Genomic DNA, 14432 nt, shown 5'->3' on the forward strand with positions numbered 1-14432 from the left:
AAGGAATGAAAAAAAAGTAAAAAAAAATTGAAATACTTGCTTGGAGATGGGTTGTAAAAGAATTTATTTAGGCACAATAATAATAATAATAATGAACTGCCTTTCAATCTCTATCCTCAAAGTCAAGTTTAAATGATCACAAATATAAAATGCAAGAATAGCACATGATAATAAACATAAAAAGAAAAGAAAATAGAAAAAGGGAAAAAAGAATATGAGAAGTTATGTGCATATAGAGTTTGATCATTTTATGTCACATAATAACTCTCTTTGGTGAGGAGATTATATTACTTTACACAATATTAAATACATTTTCTTGTAGAGTGAACATAACTTATTTTATTACTTTAAAATTGATTTAACATTTTTCCAATAAACCTTCCAGCTTAACTCTTGTACCTGATCATATTATATCCCTTAAATTATTTGCATCTTTGAATCAACTTTCTATAGTTACAAAAACAGAGGTTGTATTGTTTTTCCATTTAAATTCTAAATTGTTCTTTTTATAAGGCATTTCTTAGAACAGTATTTAAAAATTCCCTTCATATATATACCATTCTTTCACCTTGAATATTCTCTTCTTTCCCTAGAACCCTTTCTCAAATAATTCTGATGAATCCTTTATATCTTAAATTAGATGTTACTTCTCCCAAGAAATCTTTAATTTCCCCCCAACACTGGGTTAAATATTGTACTACATCATGCTGTGTGGTGGTTTGAATCTGTATGTGCCCCAGAAAAAAACATGTTTATAAATGTAATCCACTCCTGCAGGTGTGAATTCATTGCAAGTAGGATCTTTTGATGAGGTTACTTCCATTAAGGTGTGGCTCACCTCATTCAGGATAGACCTTAATCCTCTCTCTAGAGTCCTTTATAAGAGAAAGAAATTCAGTCACAGAGAGAAAGCCACTGGAAGCATCCAGCAGCCACCATTCAACAGAACCTGGAAAGGAATGGAGAGGCCGGGAGAGGCCGCCACATGCAATGTCATATGACGATGGAGCTAAGGACCAAGGATGGCCAGTAGCCAGCCCCAGGATGCCGCAGTCTTTGGGCAGAAAGCATCCCATTGATGGTGCCTTGTTTGGCCGGTAAGAAGTCTACCACTGAACATATGCCACTTGGATTTGGACTTTTTTTTAGCTCAAAACCACGAGCCAATAAATTCTCATTGTTTAATCCGACCCATTTCAAGGTATTTGTTTGAACAACCCAGGAAACTGAAACATGCTGCGATGGGACTCTCCATTTATTTATCGGTGCACACCGCACACCACACACCACGATTCATGGCTCCAAGCTCTGTAGAGGCAGGACTTGACCGTACCTTTATTGCAGCCCCCACACGTCACTAGAACAGTCCCTCAGCAATAGTGGCTCCAGGATTTCTACCTAAAAGGGGATAAGATGGATATTATTTTTGAAAGCACAGGACTATCACACTTGTTGAGAAATACCACTAGCATATCAAACACACCATTTTAAAAAATACCTGTTAAGTAGGCTTGGCTCCCACTCTCTGTCTCTGAGTGTTCGCTGGCTCTCAGGAAATGCCCATTTAATGAGCATGTCACCCTTTCTTTTCTCACCTCTTTCCACCCATGTGGGCCACTGGTTTTCTTTCCTCACTTGTGCATTGGTTTCTCCTCTCCACTGTTCCTTCTTTAGGCCTACAAGAATATTCATATCTTCAGAATGCTAAAAAAGCAAACAAATTGCTCCTGGACCACAATTTTCTTTCCTTTTCTTTACCAAGATGTGTATCAAGAATAACTGACGCTTTCCCTCCATGCACAGGTCCCGCTGACTCCTCAAATCAGCAGAAGCACCCACTCTCTCAGTGACCGCGTCCTCTCTGAGCCGGTCACATGCAGCCTGGGAGCTGCTACTTAGGCAGCTTTGCCAGGTGGCCCTCGTGTCATCTGCATACCCACTTTGCTGTCCCTAAATTTATCTCCGGACAGATAATTCATTTTTTTCTACTCTGCAAGTTTCCTACCTTCCTTTCTGGCAGGGTAATGGTCATAGGCAGAGTTGCCTAACTTTTAAAAAATGTATATTTTCTTTGTTACCAGACTGGTCAGCTTCAACTGATTCTTGTTTCATTTTGGACAGATCTTTCTGGAGTTTCAATAACCAGCCAGTTTTGCTCAGCATGTTGAATTTTTATAGCTGAAATTCTGATAGGCACATAGTCTCCAAATATACGAAAGGCTAACTTCCAGAGCAGGATAGAACAATCTCATTGTTTTCTTCCTATGTCAATTCAACCAATTTGGTATCTTTTATTCTGTAACATATTAGCTGCTACTGTCAGCAACTTGTATATTGCTTAGAAGTTTTGGACTGAAAACAACAGAAATCAAATCTGACCAATTTGAGCAAAAGAAGAATTTATTTATGAAAATGCTATTGCTAACCTCTTCAATCGAGCAGGCTTCAGAAGTGACAGAAAAGGCAGCTGTGGGGGCTCAGTAGGAGCAATCACCAGACATGTTCCTCTTGAGAATTTCATAAGTCTTCTCAATCGTTTTCAGTCTTTGTCACTCAAGAATCCAATCTATTGTTTTATTTCTGATACATTGAGAACACAGTCACTTACATACGGTTAACACCAAATAATTACTTAATAGAATAAGTTAGAGTGTATCAACATATGTACATAGTTGAGCTCTGGAACAAGAATTAGATCTCAGATTTTCAAATATTAAGTAAAATGCACAGTAAAGTCTTAAATATCTGGGAATTCATTTATAAGGAGTTAATCCACAGGTTTTCATGATTTTCAAGATTTATCTTCTCCCTCCTTTAGCAATTTTCTTAGCCTTAGAAATGTCCACATACTCCCAAAGGCCTACCTGTTAAATTGTTCCTTATGAGTCTAAGTTTCTGTTGCTTCTCAGTTTTCTCTTAACATCTCTTTCTAGTCAGATTTCACTTTGTCTCCCCATCCCAACTGCTTTCCCAGCTGTTAACAAACCATTTGGTCTTAGTAGTTTAATTGGTGAAGGATTTTTTAAAAACATATCTCATGTGACTTTCAAAATTTGTTTCCAAAATTCATACAAAATGTAACAAGGGCACTGAAAATTGGAAATGAGTCATTAAATGATTTGTCACCTATAAGGGAATCACAATAAGACTAACTGCCAATTTCTTATCAGAAGCCATGGCAGTGAGACGGTTGTGGATATATTAAAGGCACCACTGTAAGAGAAAACATTGCTGACCTCAAATTTTTTATCTGGATAAACTACCCTTCAAAATGAGGGAGAGTTTTAAATACTTGCAGATATTAGGAACTGACAGAGTTCATCAACCAGAGACCAACAGGGTGGGCCACGGTGGCTCAGCAGGCAGAGTTCTTGCCTGCCATGCCAGAGACCGTGGTTTGATTCCCGGTTTCTATCCATGCAAAAACAAAAAACAAAAGAAAACAAAAACAAGAGACCAACACAAGAAATATTACAGAGAGTTCTGGAGATAGGAAAAGTCAGGACAGAGAGGTTTAGAGTAAAGTATAGAAATGAAACTAATCAATGAAGGTAACTAAAAAGGTAAAAAAAAAAAAAAAGAGAGAGAGAGAGAGGGAAAAATATCATATGACGTCTAAAAACCTAAAGTTAAAAGGTCGCAGTGAATACTGCCTTTACAGTAATAATATTGTATGTTTGTGGCTTAAACTCTCCAGTAGGAGACACAGCTTGACAGAATGGATAAAAAAAAGTATGATTCAACTATAAGTTGTCTACAGGAGACTCACCTTACGTACAAAGACACAAATTTACTGAAAGTGAAAGGTTGGAGAAAGATATTCCACACAAACAGTAACCTGAAAAGAGCTGGGGCAGCTCTACTGATATCAGGTAAAATGGACTCTAAATGCAATGTTGTTATGAGACAAAGAAAGACATTATGCATTAATAAAAGGGACAATCCACCAAGAAGAAATAACAATCATAAATATTTATGCACCTAACCACCGAGCCCCAAAATACATGGGGCAAACATTGGCAAATCTGAAGAGAGTAATAGATGTCTCTTCAATAATAGTTGGAGACCTCATTACTCCACTCTGATCAATACACAAACATCTAGACAGAGGATTGATAAGTTAACAGAGAACTTGAATAATATGATAACTGAACTGGACCTACAGACATATACAGAACCCTTTACCCTAAAAGAGCAGGGTGTATGCTCTTGTCAAGGGCACACAGGTCATTCTACAAGTTAGACCACGTGTTGGATCACAAAACAAGTCTCAATAAATTTTAAAAGATTGAAATTATACAAAGTACTTTCTCTGACCATAATGGATTGAAGCTGGAAATCAATAAAAGGAGGAGAACTGGAAAATTCACAAACATATGGAAGTTAAGCAACAGCACACTCTTAAACAATCAGTGCATCAAAGGAGAATTTGCAAGAGAAATCAGCAAATATCTCAAGACAAATGAAAATGAGAACACAACTTACCAAAACATATGGGATGCAGCAAAGGCAGTGCAGAAGGAAATTTATAGCACTAAATGCCTACATTAAAAAAGAAGAAAAAGCTAAAATCAATAACCTATCTACACACCTGAAGAAAGTAGAAAAAGAACAATAAACTAACCACAAAGCAAGGAGAAAGAATGCAATAAAAAAAGACTAGAATAGGAATAAATGAAATTTAAAATAAAATAAGAATAGAGAGAATAAACAATACCAGAAGTTGGTTCTTTGAGAAGATCAACAAAAATGGCAAACCCTTAACCAGAATGGCAAAGAAGAAAAGAGAGATGATGCAAATAAATAAAATCAGAAATGAGAGGATGGCTATTACTACTGACCCCACAGGGGAAAAAAAAAAACAAATTATGAGAGGATACTATCAACAACTGTATGCCAACAAATTAGACAACTTAGATTAAATGGTCAAATTCCTGGAAAGACACTGACAACTTACATTGATTCTAGAAGAAAGAAAGACTTCAACAGACCAATTACAAGCAAAGAGATTAAATCAGTCATCAGAAACCTTCCAACAAAGAAAAGCCAGGACCAAATGGCTTCACAAGTGAATTCTACCAATTATTCTAAGAAAAACTAATATTGATCCTGCTCTAACACTTCCAAAAAGTTAAAGAGGAGGAAATATTATCTAACTCATTCTATGAGGCTAAAATCATCCTAATATCAAAGCCAGATAAAGATAGTACAAAAAAGAAAATTAATGACCAATATCTCTAATGAAAATAGATGCAAAAGTCCTTAACAAAATACTTGAAAATAGAATCCAACAGCACATTAAAATAATTATATAATATAATCAAGTGAATTTTATTCCAGGTATACAAGGATGGCTCAACAAGAGCAAGTCAATTAATGTCATACACCACATAAGCAATCAAAGGGCAAAAACAACATGATCAGTATGGTTGATGCAAAAATGTATTTGGCAAAATCCAGCATCCTTTACTGAAAAGAACATTCCAAAAACAGGAATCAAAAGAAACATCCCCAAAATGATAAAGGGCATATATGAGAAAGCCACAGCCAATGTCATGGTCAGTGGTGAAAGACTGAAAGCTTTCCCTCTAAGAGCTGGATCAAGACAAGGATGCCCACTGTCACCACTGCTATTCAACATTGTACCAGAAGTTATAGCTAGAGCAGTTAGGAAAACAAACAAACAAACAAAGAAAAAAAAACAGGCATCCAAATTGAAAAGGAAGAAGTACAACTTTCACCATTTGCAGATGACATGATCCTATATATAGAATTTCCTAAAAAATCTAAAACAAAGTTACTAGCACTAATGAATGATTTCAGAAAAGTGGCAGGATGCAAGAGCAACACTCAAGGATCATTACTAGTATATAGAATGTTTCTATATACTAGTAATGAGCAATCTGAGGAGGAAATAACAGTACATCCCATTTACAATAGCAACTAAATGAATCAAATATCCAGGAATAAATATAACCAAGGATGTAAAGGACTTATGTGCAGAAAACTATGAAACGTTGCTAAAAGAAATTTTAAAAGACTAAGTAAATTGAAGAGCATTTCATCTTCATGGATTCGAAGGCTAAATATCATTAAGATGTCAATTCTACTCCAGTTGATAAACAGATTCAATGCTTGGGCCAATCATAATTCCAACAGCTTGGGCCAGCCATAGTGGTTCAGCAGGTTCTCTGCCATGCCTGAGACCCGGGTTTGATTCCCAGTGCCTGCACATACCAAAAAAAAAAAAAAAAAAAAAAAAAAAATTCCAACAGCCTAACTTGCAAAAAAGAAAAGCTCATTATCAATTTATTTGGAAAGATTAGGAGTCCTGAAAAGTAAAAACATCTTGGAAAAGAAAAACAAATTTGGAAGATTCACATTCCTAACTTTCCAGCATATTCCAAAGCTACAGTGGTCAAACCAACATGGTACTGGCATAAAGACAGATATATTGACCAATGAAATCAAATTGAGAGTTTACAAATAGACCCTCTCATCTATGGCTAATTGATATTTGACAAGGCTGCCAAGTTCATTCAACTGGGAAAGGCTAATATTTACAACAAATGGTGCTGGGAGAAGGAGACGTCCATTTTCGAAAGAATGAAAGAGGACCCCAATCTCACACCATATAGAAAAATTAACTCAAAATGGATTAGGGACCTAAACATAAGAACAGGACTGACCAGAAGACATTTCCTAGAAGAAAATAAGAGGAAGCATCTTCAAGATATTGTGGTAGGAAATGTTTTTTTTAGACTTTACACCCAAAGCAATGAAAGAAAAAAGATAAATGGCACCTGCTCAAAATTAAATACTTATGTGCTTCAAAAGTCTATGCTAAGAAAATGAATAAACAAAGTAATCAAAGGGAAAAACTATTTTGAAACCAATATCCAATAAGGGTTTAATATCCAGGATATATAAAGAAATCCTACAACTCAAAAATCAAGACAAGCAACCAAATTTTTAAAGTGGGGGAAACTTGAATAGACATTTTTCCAAAGAGGAGATACAAATGGCTAAAAGGCACTTGAAAAGATGCTCAATATCATTACTATTAGGGAAATGCAAATGCAAATTAAAACCACATTGAGATAAATCATTACACTATTAGAATGGCCACTATTAAAAAAAAAACAGAAAATTGTAAGTGTTGGAGAGGATGTGGTGAAATAGGAGCACTTATTCACTGCTGGTGGAAATGTAGACTGGTGCAACCACTGTGGAAGACAGTTTGGCCATTTCTCAAGAAGGCAGGTATAGAATTACCATATGCCATCAATCCCACTACTAGGTATATACCTGGAAGAACTGTAAGCAGCAATTTGAACAGACATTTTCACACCAATGTTCTTAGCAGCATCATTCACGATTGCCAAGAGACGGAAAGAACCCAAATGTACATCAATCGAAGAATGGATAAACAAAATATGTTTTTGAAGGAGTATTATTCACCATGAAAGGGAGTGAAGTCCTTATACATGAGGCAATGTGCATGAACCTTGAGGACATTATGTGGAGTGAAATAAGTGAGACATAAAAGACTTATTTTGTGTGATCTCGCCGTTATGAATTAATTAGAATCAGCAAGCTCATAGAGTTATCAACTAGAATATAAATTACCAGGACATAGATTGGAGTTAGAGAATGGGGAGTTGAAACTTGTACAGAATTTGTATTTAGGCTGATGGTAAAGATTTGGAAATGGATGGTGGGGTTGGTAACACATTATTGTGTGTGTGTTTAATAACACTGGACTGTATAAGTAAGTGTTGTTAAAAGAAGAAACTTTAGGATGTATGTATTAGAAGAATAAAGATTAAAAGATAAAACATAGGACCATACAGCAAGTGCACTCTATTGTAGATGATGAACTTAATTAATAGTACAAGTACAATGATGTTCATTCATGGTTTATAACAAATGTATGATACTAATACAAAGTGGTAATAAGAGAATGGTGTATGGGAAAAAGCATACCTAATGCAAATTGTGGCTGATAGAACTATTTTAATAATCTTTGATCAAATGAAACAGAGGTAACTACTGTAAAAGTATTTGTACAATTACTTTTAAAGGTGATATCATCAGTAGTAACAAAAGCTCCACACCAGTGCAAGATGTTAGTGTGCAGGGATGTACAAGAATCCTGTATTTTTTGCACGATTGTTTGCAAACTCTAAAACATCTTTACTAAAATAAATCCTCTATAAAATGAAATAATTTTAAAGTACTATAGTAATAAAGTTATGTAACAGATCCAACATCTTTCTTATAAACCAGAAATCACATTGCTGAATATAGTAAATGAATAGATTGAGATGTTATTTTCTCCTGATCTTCCCACTTGTACTCAAGAGATGTTACTTTTCAGTTCATCTTCCCACTTAGAAAGGGTTCATGCACCACATTTTCATAGGCACAGGTGATGAGCATCTGTGCATCCAAAAAGAATAATGTCCATTTCCCAGAGTCGGCACAGCCAGTGTGAGTGAAGCTAGTGCTTTAGGGCAGTGTCCAGAAATATGAGCTACATGATCTACTCTGGAATGCAGCATTCCGCCTCCAAAGCTCTCTTTCTGTGTAGTACTGGGTACTTCTGTTAATGAACAAATCTTTATTAAGCACCTCTTGTGGGCCACATACTGTTGAGTCTTGACCTTGAGAAGTTCTTAATACTGTGGAAGATGTAGTAATGAAAATGCTAGTTAAAATGCAATATTATTGATGAAAGAGTATGTCTAAAAGACTGTGCCTGAAAAAGTCCTGACATTAATATGAGGATTCATGTTTGAAGATCTTTCATGAATATTATCTGATTTAATATTATCAGTAGCTTTCTAAGGTGGGCATTCTTTTCATGCAGAGTTTGTCATGGCCTTCCCAGGGTGATATGCTTATGATTGGAAATACTGGGATGCAATCCCCCATTGTTGAATACAAGTTTAGCATTCTGTTCACTTCCACATCAGGATTGTTGTATCCTCCATAATATTAATTGGTTGGCTGAGTACCTAGATTTGCCAAGAGAAAGACAGGGCATTATTTTGTTACATACATGTGTAACATATACGGGGAGCATGAGCTCTCCCCGCCCCATACACATGCGTGCAGAAGCACACATGTGCATGCGTACCTCCCACTTGGGCAAATGAGTATGACTTTGCATAAGGTAGGACGTTGGAACTGGAAAAGATAAACTGAAAAAACATAGGATGATAAGGAAATTAGTTTGTTTTCTTTGACAGAAAGCACAAGCTCGTCTATTGAAACCACCGTCTACTTTGTCAGCTTCCAACTTCACCCCACTGGCATGTGGGCGACAGCTCAAGTAGGGAGAGCTCCTGTTCAGAAGAGGAAACAAGCAAATTTATAGCACAATATGATAAACTCTGTAACAGACAGGAACCCTACAAAGACATGATGGGAAAACAATCTTACTCTGTCAGGAGGAGAAGGAGGAGGGAGTTAGGCAAGGTTTTGCAGAAAAGATGCTTCAGCAAAGTTCTGAGATTTTAACATTGAATTACTCATCAGGAAAGTAGGAAACATTATTCTAGGCTGCATCATATGCAAAACAAGTAAGCTCAACTATTAAAAATCTAATTTAATGAGAACCACTCTTTGAGAAGCTTAGAAATCCCCAAATTACTTCTACGGTGAATGTGTCAATGTGCTCGCATGAAACTTACCTGTGTGCGCTCACTGCAGATGATGCAAAGTTGAATGTTAATTGCCAGGTTCCCCTCACTGCTGCCAGGGAGAATTCAACTTATGAAAATGTCAAACTTGCATAAAATTGTCATACTTGTCACTTCTCCCCTTTTTCCTTACATGCCACCGTTCAGTGACCACCACTCCTCAGTGGCTTTCTAAACAGGCAAGTGCCCTCGGTAATCTGATTTAAAAAATCTTTTTGCTTTCCTACCTGGATAAAACATTCAGTTGGGCAATATACTTCTCACTTTTCAACCAGTTGTTCAGCTGTCATATCTGCTGTGTATTTTGGCTTGATTAACACATCTTATTGAAAAGAGGGGTCTGCCATTCAGGAATATTATTTTTCTTTCTGAGTAGGTTTTCCTGCCTCATTTTCCTCTTGCTCACTAGGAAAGAAATAATTACTCATCTTCCAGCTCTTTTGATGAGTTCATAGCAGATACATTGTAACCTTAATTTCCATTTCAGACCCAGACAACTTTTATTTATTACCTTTTCAGGCCAAGGCACCGTTGTACATGATGTAAAAGTTAAGTTGGCACTTAAATGACTTCCTATAAATAAGACTCATTAACCACAGTGCCCTTAGAACACTTTCAATTTAAGATGCTGCCCAGTGAGGGAAGTCCTTCTATCAGTCCTGCCATAGTGGATTCAGCTTCCCTTTGCTTTGTCCTCAGTGAGAATAACTTTTGGTTCCACACTGCTAAAACACTGCATCTTTCACCTTCTTCCACATTCTCGCCCCTTTAATATACAGAACTGGATATTTGATAGTTATATTACAATAAGAAAAAGAAAATCATGAAGAAATTTGATTTTGGTGTCCAGAGAAATAAGTGAAAAAGTCATAGGAACTGATTTCACTTGTCCCAAAAATCCACAGTGGGGAATTATTCTTGGGATCAGTTCAGGAAAACATACCAGTTCCCTGCTTCTGAGAAGAATATCTGAATGTATAGTAGCTACTTTTAAAAACAGTCATACTTGCCATGTAAAAATATCCATTTTCTTCAGATGAGATGCATTTACAATTCTTTATCAGAGACAAAATTGTAAATTTTGCAAATTCTTTATCAGAGACAAAAATAAGACATCTTTATCTTTATAAAACCGATCAACACCGATGTTGACTATTAGAATGAAATTCATGTTATAGTAAGCTGAATTTTTTAATTCGAAAGTCAAAAAGTTTTAGACTGATAGAAAAGACTGACATAAGTGAGAACTGAAATAATACTAGCATCCATTCTTAACTGCCACTATCATTTCCAATCTCTTTTGAGAATAACATGTAAAACCAGATATGATTCTTGTAGACAGGAAAAATCAAGATATACCTGTTTGTTTATGTTAGGATCGGTTTTACACAGTCATAAATCTATTTATTTCCCAGTTTCCCACAGAGTTATCATTGCATGAGATTAAAGGAATGCCCTGGGCATATGTGTGTGTCCCCAGGCAGCTCTCATTTCCTACCTTTAGAAACATACTGAGCACTTGGTTTGAATGAGTCACAGTTCTGGAATGTCTGATGTAACTTCTGGCTTGGCTGGAGGAAGAGGGGTTGCTGCCAAGGCTATAGTGAGAGCACCTCCTGGTTCTATTGTGTTCAGCCCTGCTGGAGGACAAAAACCCATGTCTAAAGTGAGCACGATCAGAAGGAATGTTAATTAGAGTTACATGTGTCACTTGATGTGCTCCTGGGAACACTGCAAACCCCAGACCACTAATGTCCTAGCAATTCCCACTATAATCGCTTCCTTTTGGACTAAATCATTATCTCTGCTTTCTGAAAACATTAAATGTTCATCCAGGAGTTATTGATAAAGTAGATGTTATCATCTAGGTGTCAGGTAAATAAAAAAATAATCATCCAAATGGCCACATCCTCACCAGATTTACAATCTAGTGGAGGAGAGAGAAGTCAAACATGTGAAATAATTGAACAATAAAATGTTCACACTGCAAACAGTGTGAGACTTGAAAAAGTGTTCAGAAGCATAAATTACTAAGCTGCCTAAGACAAGCATACAGAGAAGATTTGCATTCTGGATTGGATATCTAGAATTTATACAATCCCAAGATTCTAAGAATGGCACTCCACAAAGAGAAAATGGAATGAGTGGAGACACATGATGAAATAAATGCAGAATATATGAAAGAAGGTAAATGTTTCTGCCTGATCACAATGGGGTTTGGGAGTTGAAACCTTTGGAAATAAATGGGAGAGACAAGCCACATGGCAAGTGAATGCTGGAGAATTTGTACGATGGACACTTGGGACAGCTTTAGGTCCGCAAGCCAGTGTGCTTTTGATAAGATTGTCTAGCAGTGATAGAGGAGATAAACAGGACACAGCGGGTGGGTAGCTCAGGGTCATGGTAAGGAGTTAGGAAACTTTCAGTAACCTGGGTTTTGATCCTCATTTTTATTGTCTGGAAGCTAGATTCATATCTGCCCCATCATAATCCTTAATAACATTATTTTTCTTTTTGAATTAATATTGAATACAATTGTCTTTCTGACTCATGGGGATTTTAAAAGAATGAAATAAAAAATGTTTTCAAAATCATAAAGTACAATCCAAATACAAGATGTTATTGCATTAAAGGGAAACTAATGAGGAACTAGATGTGAAAGAAAAACTAGCTAGAGATAGGTCCAAGCTTTTAAAACTGGGAGAAGAAAAAAAAAAATCCCGGTCTTGAAGAGTAAGACAAAAAAGACATGTTTTATAGAGAATAAAATGGGGTATATTCCTGAGTCACTTCCGTTTCACATGAAACAAGAGTCTATCTCAGGACAGGTGTTTCATGAGGTGAAGCTCAAATGAGATAACAAACCATAAACGCTGATGACAATGGTACCCAATGTTTGTTGTTTAAAATATGCCAGTTTTCATGGTGACAATAGATTTTTAATTATGTCAAAGTTTTGGATATTTCTCACACCACTCTAAAAGGAAGTTAGTATTTATTATCAGAGTTATCCCTGAAGGTCAAACAGCCTTCAGTGGTGGACTCAAGGAATCATATCCAGTTAATCTGGTTCAGAGCCCCAGCATATGGAACTCCATGAAAAATAGGCAATGGTTAAGGATCACCTGGATTTGGCTCACCAAGGTAGTTAAGGGCATGGAAAGACAAGTCAAGTCCAGAACATAACAGGGCATCTGCATTTGCCTATAATTTGACTCCCTGGAAGAGAAGAATCAAAATGTCAGGGAAGTAATGCTCAGGGAAATGAGAAAACAAAGAAAACAGTATGTCTTGAAAATCAGAATTTATTTATGATCATTATAGTCTGCCTGCTTATGCAAAAGCTCACTGATTACACAGAGATCAACTCTATGGATAGTAAAGGTAGACCTGTTAAGAAATTGTGAAACCAGACAAGTGGGTCCCAACAAGTACATGAGTATTAGAGATGGATACCACCCATGGTCTATTTTGGCAAGCATAGAGACATGTTTGATTGTCACTACAGGGTGGGGAAAGGTACTAGCTTCAATGAGTAGAAACCAGAGATGCTACTAAACGTCATACAATATACAGGACAGTCCCCATAGTAAAGAATATCCAGCCCAACATGTAGAGTTGAGGTTGAGCAAGCCTGATGTGGATGCAAACACAGTCCAGTTCACAATCCACAGAGCAGAGGTGAGATATATTGTGGGATGGCCCTGGACATTTAGGAGAAGCACACAGCTTCACAAAGGGCCATGCCTAATTTGATATCTGTATCAGACACAGCTCTTCTTGTTCCCCCTCTCTCCCTGGCCCTTGGCTCCATGCTCAGTCTTAGTGGAGGCTGAACTTTGTTTTGTCCAATGTAGTCCTGCAGTCTGAGGCTGGCCAGCTCCTCTCACATGCCCTCCTTCAGATGAAGTCCTCCACCAGAAGGTCCTATCTGGATTCCCAAGAGGCTGCTGTAGGTGGCACAGGAGGCCCTGCTGAGCTTCTCTCTGCAGCATCCCAGTGTTATAGCAGGTGACCTGTATTTGTTTCTCAAACCATCCTGCCTCATCTCTCTCTCTCTCTCTCTCTCTCTCACTCTCTCATTACCCTGGGGTTTTGCCTCCCAGTGAAGCATTAAAAATAAATCCTTGCCTCAGGCTCTGTTTTCTAGGGAATTCAGGCTAAGAAATTGGTTTCCAATTTGCCAGGGAACTTGCAAGGTATAGATTATTTCCTATATCTTAGCATCTGAGTTTGTCAGCGGTTTCAAAACATGTGCTGTATTGATTTCTTGTGAATTCTTGGGCAATTAGCTCCTTAAAAAATCTTCATATTTTGCAAAGATGGCCAAATTACAATTTAGGGTTCCATGAAGCTCACTGAATTATATATGTAATTGTATTAGAACTTTGGAGGAGAGTGTTTGAAAGAATAGCACAAAATGGTGGGGCTTGGGCGGGCCGCGGTGGCTCAGCGGGCAAGAGTGCTTGCCTGCCATGCCGGAGGACCCCGGTTCGATTCCCGGCCCCAGCCCATGTAACAAACAAACAAACAAAATATAATAAAAACAAGAAAAATGTTTAAAGATGTTTCCCTTTCTTCCTCCCTTCCTTCCTTCCATCCTTCCTTCCTTCTCTGTCTTTCCTTCCTTTCCTCCCTCTCTCTAAAAAAAAAAAAAAAAAAAAAAAAAATGGTGGGGCTTATCTTTTCCAGTAACCAACTACAAATTGGCAAACTTACAATGTC

General features: G+C 37.1%; 1 long non-coding RNA gene across 3 annotated transcripts; it reads right to left on the minus strand.

Moving 5' to 3' along the window:
- Positions 1-2431: 2431 nt before the first annotated feature.
- Positions 2432-11779, minus strand: LOC143662512 (uncharacterized). Of its 3 annotated transcripts, none has more exons than XR_013165370.1 (4): positions 11623-11779; positions 11206-11344; positions 9699-9759; positions 2432-2580 (listed from the first exon to the last, which is right to left on the minus strand). It is a non-coding gene; the product is annotated as an uncharacterized LOC143662512 (long non-coding RNA). The 3 variants fall into 3 exon arrangements; XR_013165369.1 differs by having other exon boundaries at positions 11206-11347; XR_013165371.1 differs by having other exon boundaries at positions 11067-11347.
- Between the last annotated feature and the right edge of the window lie 2653 nt (positions 11780-14432).

This window comes from Tamandua tetradactyla, chromosome 18 (assembly GCF_023851605.1).
Source record: "Tamandua tetradactyla isolate mTamTet1 chromosome 18, mTamTet1.pri, whole genome shotgun sequence".
Classification (NCBI taxonomy): domain Eukaryota; kingdom Metazoa; phylum Chordata; class Mammalia; order Pilosa; family Myrmecophagidae; genus Tamandua; species Tamandua tetradactyla.